The sequence below is a fragment of the Sapajus apella genome, unplaced genomic scaffold, assembly GCF_009761245.1.
Source record: "Sapajus apella isolate SASKATOON/1434 unplaced genomic scaffold, GSC_monkey_1.0 scaffold56, whole genome shotgun sequence".
NCBI lineage: Eukaryota > Metazoa > Chordata > Mammalia > Primates > Cebidae > Sapajus > Sapajus apella.
Genome location: NW_022436996.1, coordinates 15,070,378 through 15,081,694, shown reverse-complemented (window position 1 = coordinate 15,081,694; position 11,317 = coordinate 15,070,378).

Here is an 11,317-nt window from a genome sequence, read left to right as displayed (position 1 = left end):
TTTGAAGCTCTTGACAATACTGACCATGCCCTAAGTCCGAGCATTAATTTTCCTTCGGTTTCATTTACCTCATTTTCAACTAGGTTTCTCATTTCATCCCTATTCTTTTTGTTTTCAATGCAGTTCCCAGAAACTAAAACTATCCATTTAATATTCTCTTTCCCAGGAAAATTCTTCTCGTTCTATTTACAATTTAACATTCTAGTTTAATGGGAAAGTGGTCTTCTTTTTTGTTTAGCCTTTTAAAAATCTCTACTGAAAAAAATTTTAATACAAAAATTAGCCAGACATGGTGGCAGGAACCTATAATCCCAGCTACTCAGGAGGCTGAGGCAGGATAATCGCTTGAACCGCTTGAACCCAGGAAGTGGAGGTTGCAGTGAGCTGAGATCATGTCACTGCACTCCAGCCTGGACAACGGAGACTCCATCTCAAAAAAAAAAAAAAAAGAAAAAAGGAAAGAGAAAGAAAGAAAGAAAAAATTTTGAAGTGTGGTCTGAGACAACTTTTCTTAGTATCACCTGAGGTATAGGTTAAACAATTATATTCTAGGACAGGGTCGTCAAAATTTCTTGTTGGTGGAACACATATCATTGCTCCTGAGTATTTCTGTTTGTCCTAAAGCTCTGGCCAGAGGACTTCATAAGGCTAATAAAATTGCAATTCTTCTGTAGTGTTTTACAATTTTGTTCTTCATTTTTTCTATTCTCACTTTCTTCTCTTTCCTTTTCCACTTCCTCTTATGTTTTTCTTAATTTCAGCTCTCCTAAGCACCAGCAAGTGGGATTGCAGCCCCGTTTACATCATCCACGAAGCAAAATAAGGATGAGGCCAAATATTTGAACCAAGGATCCCCATCTCCTACGGAAGGTGCCCTGAGGTTTTGGGTGTTGCTGGGGACACGATGTCATGGCCAGATCCTACCTCATGGGGCCAAGGGAACCCAGAACTTTCAGTGCTGTTTGCTACTGCACATCAGAACCCATCGCTGGGTGTGCCTTGTCCTGCCTGACTTCATCATGGACATCAGGCTCCTCTGCTGGGGGACCCTGCATCTCTTGGGGGCAGGTGAGTTCAGGTATATGTAAGAATTTGCATAAAAGATGTTTCTTGGCTGGGCATGGTGGCTCAAGGTCATAATCCCAGCACTTTGGGAGGTCGAGGCGGGTGGATCACTTGAGGTCAAGAGTTTGAGATCAGCCTGGTCAACATGGAGTGAATCGGCAACCAACAGAATGGGAAAAAATTTTTGCAAACTACCCATCTGACAAAGGGCTGACGTCCAGAATCTACAAAGAACTAAAACAGATTTACAAGAAAAAAACAAGCCCATTCAAAAGTGGGCGAAGGATATGAACAGACACTTTCCAAAAGAAGACATATATGAGACCAACAAACATATGAAAAAATGCTCATCATCACTGGTCATTAGAGAAACGCAAATCAAAACTACATTGAGATACCATCTCATGCCAGTTAAAATGGCGACCATTAAAAAATCTGGAAACAACAGATGCTGGAGAGGATGTGGAGAAATAGGAACACTTTTACACTGTTGGTGGGATTGTAAATTAGTGCAACCATTGTGGAAGACAGTGTGGCGATTCCTCAAGGACCTAGAAATAGAAATTCCATTTGACCCAGCAATCCCATTACTGGGTATATATCCAAAGGATTATAAATCATTCTACTATAAGGACACATGCACACGAATGTTCATTGCAGCACTGTTTACAATAGCAAAGACCTGGAACCAACCGAAATGCCCATCGATGATAGGCTGGACAGGGAAAATGTGGCACATATACACCATGGAATACTATGCAGCCATCAAAAATGATGAGTTGGTGTCCTTTGTAGGGACATGGATGAACCTGTCCCTATAAAACCATCATTCTCAGCAAACTGACACAAGAACAGAAAATCAAACACTGCATGTTCTCACTCATAGGTGGGTGTTGAACAATGAGAACACATGGACACAGGTAGGGGAACATCACACAGTGCAGTCTGTCGGGGGGAAAAGGGGAGGGACAGTGGTGGGTGGGGGGTTGGGGAGAGATAGCATGGGGAGAAATGCCCAGGTATAGGTGATGGGGAGGAAGGCAGCAAATCACACTGCCATGTGTGTACCTATGCAACAATCTTGTATGTTCTTCACATGCACCCCAAAACCTAAAATGCAATTTAAAAAAACATGGTGAAACCCCTTCTCTACCAAAAAATATAAAACTTAGCATGGTAGCATGCTCCTATAGTCCCAGCTACTTGGGAGGCTGTGGTGGGAGGATCACTTGAACCCTTGAGGTGGAGGCTGCAGTGAGCAGAGATCATGCCACCTTACTCCAGCCTAGGCAACAGAGAGAGACCCTGTCTCAAAACAAACAAACCAAAAAGATGTTTTCTTTGGGCTTCCCTTCATCTTCTGTGGCTTCTGTCTTTCCCACAGGATGCTCAGAGCCTGGAGTCAGCCAGACACCCAGACACCAGGTCACAGAGATGGGATAGGAGGTGATGCTGAGGTGTGATTTATTGTTTGGTCACATATTTGTTTACTGGTACTGACAGAATCTAAGGCAAGAACTGGAGATTCTGATTTTCTTCCAATACAAAAACACTGCAGTTGATTCAGGGATGCCCAAGGAACAATTCACAGCTGAAAGACCCCTAACGGAACATCGTCCACGCTGAAAATCCATCCCGCAGAGCTGAGGGACTCAGCCGTGTATCTCTGCAGTGGCAGTGGCACAGCGTGACGGAGTCAGTTCCTGGGTGCAAACGCTCTAGCTGCTCTCCTCCCCACTGAACTCCCAGAAGACATTTGAAAAAATCCCCTTCGTCATCTTCCTACCCCAGAAGAAAGAAGTGAGTTGATTGTTGTGGCTGCAGCTGCTATCAGAAGAGCACAAGACCATGAATTAACATCTTTAATGATCGTGATGGGCATACTGGGCAGTAGGCTCCTGAAACTACCCAAACACAGAACTAGACATTCTGTGGATTAAGAGGAATCCATGTGTGTAGAAGAAAGGGTCCCCAAACCATTTTTCAGGTGCAGAGACCAGAGAACTGAGGTTCATATTACTAACCAAAACACAAAACATTCCCATTGCTTTTATCTCACAGCTCTCCTGCAAACTCTTCCCCCATCACTGTACTCAGCAGAGGCAATGTTATGTACGTTTGTGGAACAAGAGCCTGCTGGATACTGCAGGTCCACCTCCTGAACAAGACCAACTTTCCCTGGAGGGCAGTGACTAAACCAGAGCGCAAGGCGGGCGGCAACACGACCCTCGTAGGGGATGGTGCCGGAGAAACACTGACTAGAATCCCCATTCGGGGTCTGTCCTAGCAAATACAGTTCCTCCCCTGGCTGCCCAGGGGAGCATGAGGTTTTTCTCTCTTATTTCAAACACTCAACTGTTCCTTTCCCTTTCTTGCAGGCCCTAGACTCATAGACGCTAGAATTGGAGTCAGAAAAATTGCTTTCTAATCCCAAATCTGGCTTTGTTTTTTCCCGTTCACCTGTGAAATCTTGACAAATGCCCTTACTTCTCTGGGATTCAGTGTCCTCCTCTTCAAAATGAGAGACTTTCACTATTTAGTCTCTAAGATTTGATACTCTAAGATTTGATTATTTGACTCACTATATGTTTATTTATACAAATATTAGAGTATTTATATATATTTAACATAAATATATTTAATTATAGTTAATATAAACATAAAATATATAACATTTTATGTACATTTATACAAATACATATTATTTATTGATATAAATATAAATTTTTATATCATATAAAATTTATAAATATATGCAAATATGTTTATGTAAATATTGTTCAATACAAATATATAAATATATATAACTATTAATATATAAATATGTGTGTATATGTATAATCTACCTATCTACAGCTTTCTATTTTCCACATGTGACAATCAGGGTTGCTACAGAAGACATCACTACCACCTGGCAAACATGAACATAATTACATATGCAGATAACACAGATCCAGAGCCTATCTGGTTGCAAGGGACATTATAGATCACCCCTATATACCACAACTTTGGGGCTGATTTGAAATGCGGTTTGTGAAAAGTATACACTTCCTGCAATCCCCTCCACCGTTGCTAGATGGCAGTAAAGCAACATGTTAGAAAGTCTGGCGCGTGGATGCCATGACTGACACCGCAGTCCTGGTTTAGTCTTGTCACCCGGGCATGATTGCTTATAGCAACCTCTTTCACATACAAAAGTGTCTCAGTGTGAACATTAAACTATACAATCATTGTAGGTAATGACACGAATGATAGCATTTCTGTTAAAAGTAAGTTGTTTATTAATGTTGCAATACCTTCATTTCTTTCACTTTAATAAGATAGATGTTTTAATTATAGAAGAAATAAACAGAAGCTATAGCACTGGCCTGCTTTTTTGTCATTTTACTATTTAAATATATCCCAGCCCTACTCACAGTTTGTATTAGCGATACACAGTTTATGAAGCCTCAACTTACAAACTTCAGCTTGGTCTTCTTAGTGCTTCTATCACTGTCTGCCCAGTACCCACTGCATCTCAGTGTGTTCCAATGTTCCCAATTCCTACCTGCTAATAAATCTGCTTCTCAGTGTGTTCCAATGTTCCCAATTCCTACCTGCTAATAAATAAATATTTCCAGACCTATTTTCTCTGTAAAGAAAAACAAGCAACATCAACTTTCCCTCATTCATCTACTAATACATATATGTCATTACATGCCAGCGACAACAGGGTAAAACAAGTAATAACAGTGAAAAGGATAAATGAATGGTTATACACTTATTGGCCATCCAGAGAAGTCCACCTTCTTCTCTCTGGTCTCCTGTCCACCCTGCCAGCACTGTCATTGTCTGTAAAAATACCTCATATTCATTTAACACTCTACAGTTTACTGAATAATTTGTTTTATTTTCATGCATTAATTCTATGTTTCCAGGTTCTCTGAGCATTTGAGCTCCTGCTCTTCCCAGAGACTGCAAAGCTGTCATAACAAGGCCAGCCCCTTTCTCTCTCCCCTTCTGCCAGTGCCCATCATTTGAACCAAATTTTCTCTGTCTCTCTTACTTGATTCTTTTCCAACTTGTGCCTTCTGTTTGGTCTTTTAAAATATTTTCTAATTCAATGATACTCCCTCAATGAAGGCATCTTTATTGCCTGCCATAGAAATCCTCAGAATTACAGAAACATCCTTGGTGTTCACCTTGGCATATATATATATATATATATATATATATATGCACACATATATATATATTTGAGATGGAGTCTCCCTCTGTGGCCAGGCTAAAGTGCAGTGGTGTGATATTAGCTCACTCCAACCTCTGCCTCCTGGGTTCAAGTGATTCTCCTGCCTTAGCCTCCTGAGTAGCTGGGAGTACAGGCTTACACCACCACACCCAGCTAATTTTTTTGTATTTTTAGTAGAGACGGGATGTCACCATGTTGACCAGGATGGTCTTGATCTCTTGACCTTGTGATGTTTTTTCATATATATTTTCATAGATAATAAAATTTTTCACATATATTTTCCATACATAATAAAAATGTCCATTCAATATGCATAATATATAACAGCATTAGTAATCTTTCATATAATGTCTTGGACAATGTGACTTCTGATAGGTATAGTCTTCAACCCCAACTCACTCATGATTAAAGAAATATACCTCTCTCTCAAAGGAACTGTGTCCACAGCCTTAAGTCTCATCCTGGATGTCCCAAGAAGACATTCAAATGTCCACTGCCCACCTAGGTATGTGACGCTGCCTGCCACGGGCCACTAGGAGGTGACAGTTAAAAATATAGACTTTGGAATCAAATAAGAAAGACCACAATTCTGGCTCCTGAACGTGGGCAAGACTATGAACCTCTCTATGCCTCAATTCCTCACCTCTAAAATGAAGATAAAAATAGTACCTACCTGACAGTATTGGGTTAAATAAAATAATTCATCAAGTTCTCTAGTACAGTGCCTCACCACTAAAACACTGGTATACACAGCTTTGGGCTACTATTATGACACGTTATTATTGTCTAGGATTGCTGTGCTCCAGTTTTTTGCTGAGTTTCACGGTTTGTCTCTTACTGGACCACTGATGTAAGCAACTCCATGACTCATTATTCTGTCATTACCCCCCGATACTGTGCGATATCTTCCAAATCTACTACAAACAAGGGTGTATTTCTTTTGCTTGTTCCATCCAGGTGGAAAGGAATCTGTCCAGAGATGTCATCCTGCTTCAGTCAATCCAGACGTGCCAGACAATATCAGCATAAATGTCAAAATTACCATATGTGGTCAACATCTGCTGATACGGTGACCATATGCCACGTGGGACTTGTTCCCTTCATTGGGAATAAGAGAACTATTAGCGTAGGTATTATTATCCCCAATTTTATAGACCCCAAAAGAGTAATAATTTGTCCAATGTCTCACAACTATGAATATGTTTCAGGGCAAAGATTGGAAACGAAGGAATAAATTTTTTCTAGTAAAATTACAAGAATGACCTTAATTTATTTCTAAGCAGACATAGTGTATCATCACAACAATTATGTTAAACCAGCTTAATCATCTCCTAGAAAAACACATTGTAATATTCATTAAAGGTAGCCTGGGCTTTGCTTAAGAGGGAGAGAAAACGAGGCAGGATATCGCTATAGGTGAAGTACTATGCTAGATATTTCATCTATGGTATTTCATTTCATCCTTACCAGCAACCCAAAATTATTTTACTTATTTCTATTTTACTAACAAAGAAGTTGAAGTTTAAGGAGTAAGTGCCAGACGTACACTAAGCCGATTGTAGAGCTGGCATTTGAAGCCAGGGATTTTATTTAATTCCGTCTGCTCTACTATCATCACGTTGGATTAAGAATGACAAAGGGCTGGGTGTGCTGGCTCACACCTGTAGTTCTGGCTACTCAGGAAGCTGAAGCAGGAGGATTGCTTGTGAGGCTGCAGTGAGATATGATCATGCCACTGAACTGCAGCCTGGGTAACAGAATGAGACCCTGTCTCTATAAATAAAAAATATATATAAGAAATTTTCAAAACAGAATAAAAATTAAAAATAAAATCATTTTAATAGAATGAGAAAGGAACCAGAAAAAGCAGAGAGAAAAAGCCCAGGGGCACGACAGCTAAAAGATGACTAATCTAAGTTGAAAATAGGAAGCTGAAGGGTACAGAATTATTGCTAGAAGACAAACTACAAGTTATCTGGAGAAAGACAAGAATGAGGACAGTTCCCAGAGGTTTGAACACAGCACATTATTTCTCCTTCCTACACAGTGACCACCAAACTTGTCCATAGTGTGGGCAAATGCTAGTGTCATTGCCTGTGGCTAGGCAGAAATTTTGACACTTGGGAAGGCTGGTATGAGATTGAACAGTTGCCATGGTGACCTGCCATAGATATTTTGATTGATGATGAGTAGATAAAAAGTGCCAATGCCTAAGACCCGCTTCAGATACTTAGGATTTAGTGGAAAGGCTGTCTTGACTACTTCTCACACCTGACTTAGGCTGCACAGGAGGTAGGCCTTCCTGGCAGGGAGGAGCTAATGCAGGGACTGTGGTGTGGTCAGCCAGGCTATTTGGGTTGGGGTGGAGAAGCCACAGAGAGACAGATGTAAGCTCTCTCCCTTATTTATGGAACATACCTACTGGTCCTGCCCTAGCTCCCAGATTCTTTGTTACGTGGCCTTTTCCACTGGGAGCAGGTCGGGCATTCTGGTTCCAGATGTTCTGGGACCTGGCTTGAAGCTTTTCACTGATGGCTGCATCATTAGGCTCGCTCTTCTGCCCTTTCCACAGTTTCTGTCATTTTTTTTTTTCACTGTCTTTCAGTCATCCAGAAGTGACAATATCCAATCAGAAGCTGAGAATGAGACAAGCTTAGGAAGACATTGAGGAATGTCTCCTATTGTGGTATTGACAAATCCAGGGATGGGCCACAGCTTGCTTATAGCTGCTTAGAGTAAAATGTTTAGTCAGAAAAAGTAATTCCCAAGGATCTGTAGTCAGTCTGTCTGAGGCTAATACATTTATTCACAGCAAATTATCGGCTGCCTAAAATGACTCTGCAAGTTACCCCTACAACACTGGCTACTCAGAGTGATGAGATCACCTGGTTGCAATAGGAAATGATCCTGGCTTCAGTTATCTAGTGGAACAGGTGTACATATCAATCTTAGCGCTCTTGAGAAGACCCAGTAGCCCCAGACCCACACAATTATATTATAAGCACTCAAGTAACATTTTGGCTAAAGGGAGAATGACGGAGCAGGAAAGAGAAAAAATATGATTTGTATTTTTTGAGACCAACTTGCTTAGAAATTTTAGGGAGAATAAATTCAATCTTGACTAATGGGAAATTTAATTAAAGTGTTATTAAAGAATAGCTCTTCCACATCAGGGACTATGATAAATGTTATTAACCACACAAAGAAGAATCAGACCTTCTCTTCTAGGAGCTTATCATTTAGTGAGAAGAAAGACATACAGCTACACTCACCGACAGATACACTCACTCACTCACACACACACACACACACACACACACACACACACAGGCACACACTTAAACAGAAGTGGTAGAGGCTGAGGAAAATGCCATAAGAGAGACATAAAAATGTACTGCATTTGCTCAGATTTAGAGGTGAAAACCAAGACTGTTCGTGAAAAAGAATGTTTTAAAGCAACCTTGGATGATGCTTGCATTGGATACTGGAATTAGAAAGCAGAGGTTTAGGTGGAGGGAGGAGCAGGACAGTCACTGAAGTGGGAAAGCACACGTGGGATCCACAAAACCAGAGCACAGTGTAACGTCGTTAGGGGTTAAGTCAAGAAAAATAGCTTAAAAAAAAGACGTAGAGAATCTAAAGACTTTTAATTTTCTTTTCATTTCAAACATGATAGTTTAATATTATTGAGCCAGAAAATAATTAGGTCATCTGTATTTTAGACAAAGTTGTCAAAAGCAACTGAATTGAAGGATGTTAAAATGGGAAAGAAAAAAGGTAGCACATTTAACCTATAGCTAACAATACTGTATGATACACTCAAAAATGTGTTAGCAGGGTAGGTCTCATAGAACGAATGATAAAATAAATTTCTTAAAGAAAAAAGGCAATTATTGGAATAACCTAGACAGGAAATTATGAGGCTTTGAGCCGAAACAACAGTAACAGAATTTGAAAGAGGGGAATAAACTCTTGGGATATAGAATGAACACAGTCTTAACAGTGTCTGCTGTGAAAAGTGAGGGAGATTAGAGAGATTAAGGTGACCCTTGGATTTCAAGAGTAAAAATATAACCAACAAATCTATGGAACACAGATGAAAGAGAATATTCAATAAAGGAGACATACAAATTCAAATGGGATCATTTTGAAAATGAGGCACAGTTGAGATATCCTCACATCTATCCTTATAATCAAAACAAACTCACTATCTTCTCATTCTATGATCAGTGACTTCACTCACTGCTCACTGCTGCCTTACACTTCAGAGCTTACACACACACACACACACACACACACACACACACACACACAGAAAAATAGCTTAAAATTAGACCATAGGAATTTAAAATTTTTAAATTTAGAACAGATCTTCATCTAATCCAGGAACCATTCATCTATGGCTTCTGTCATTTGATAGAATAAAGAAAATATGCATGTGAATCCATGCAAAACTGCAACTGCAGCACTGTTTCCCACCCTCCTCAGATCTGGTACCTGAAGCTGCAGGTATGCATTCTCTGCTGCACTCTGTAATGGGTGAGCGGAAATTCTTGTATAAGGCTTTTGTCTATTGGGTACAGGCGAGTCTAGGCAAAGTACAGACTTTTTTTTTTTTTTTTTTTTTTTTTTTTTAGGAATTCAGGAGTGTTTGGTTACCTTGATCTTATGCACTTGGGGAAAACATAAACATCAAATAAAAAACAGCAACTGTGGAGTTTGTGTTAAAGCCAATATTTACTTTTTAAATTTTTTTCATAGATCATCTTCTCTTCTTTACTTTCACTTGTTTTTTCTTTTAAAAAAAATAATAATAAAGAAAGAAAGAGAAAGAAAGAAATTTTTTTTCTGGGGTATCCAGTGGAAAAAAAAAATAGGAAAGCATCACTCTTAAAGTACTGTAAGGAAAAAAAAAAAACCTGTAACAACCTCATTCTAGCCAGGGAAATTAGTCATTTTAAGAAAATAAGAGACTAGAAAGGGAGACATAACATAAAACTCAAATTACAGTTGACATCTGACATAATCTTGTATATAGAAAATATTAATGAATTCTCACACACATACACATGTACACACACAACTCCACTAGATTTAATAAGCAAGTTCAGCAAGGTGCAAGATAAAAGATTAAATCCAAAAGTTCTATTGTATTTCTATACGTTATCAATGAATGATCTGAAAATGAAATTAAGAGCAGAATTATGTATATAATTGCAATAAAATAATAAAATATATTGGCATAAATTAAACAAACAAACAAAAAACCCAGAAAAGACTTGTAGACTGAAAAGTGCAGAATATTGTTGAAATTAAAGATCTGAATAAATAGAAAGATACTCTATGTCTAAGGATTGGAGGACTTAACATTGTTAAGTGGAAATATTCCCCAAATTTATCTATAGAGTCAACTCAATCTCTGTCAAAATTTTAAAATTCTAGTTGTATTTTTTTTTTTTGGAAATTGACAAACCAATGTTTAAATTCATACGGAAGTCTCAAGTACCAACATCAGCCAAAACAGTGTTGTAATAGTAGAAAAAAATGTTGAGCTGCTCATATTTCACAATTTCAAAGCTTATTACCAAACTACATTATTCAAAACTGTATGGTACTGGAACAGTATAAACATACAGGTCAATGGAATAGAATTGAGAACCCTCAAATAAATTCATAAATTTATGGGCAATTAATCCTAGACAAGAGTCCAGCAAAAACCATTCAATGGGGAAAGAATGGTCTTTTTAACAAATGGTACTGGGAAAACCGTGTATGTATGTACAAAAGAGTGAAGTTGGATCTTGTCTCATACCATAAACAAAAAATAACTAAAAATGAATTAAAGACCTAAATGTAAAAGCAAAAACTCTTGGAAGAAGGCATAGGTATACATCTTTGTGACCTTGGTGTGTATGTAACCGGCAGCAAATCCATATGGGTCTGTAGTAAGCTCAATTCTAGACTCCTGGGAGGAAAGAATGGGGCCAAGGGGCAGAAGCCCAAGGTAGAGGAAAAGACCCAGGC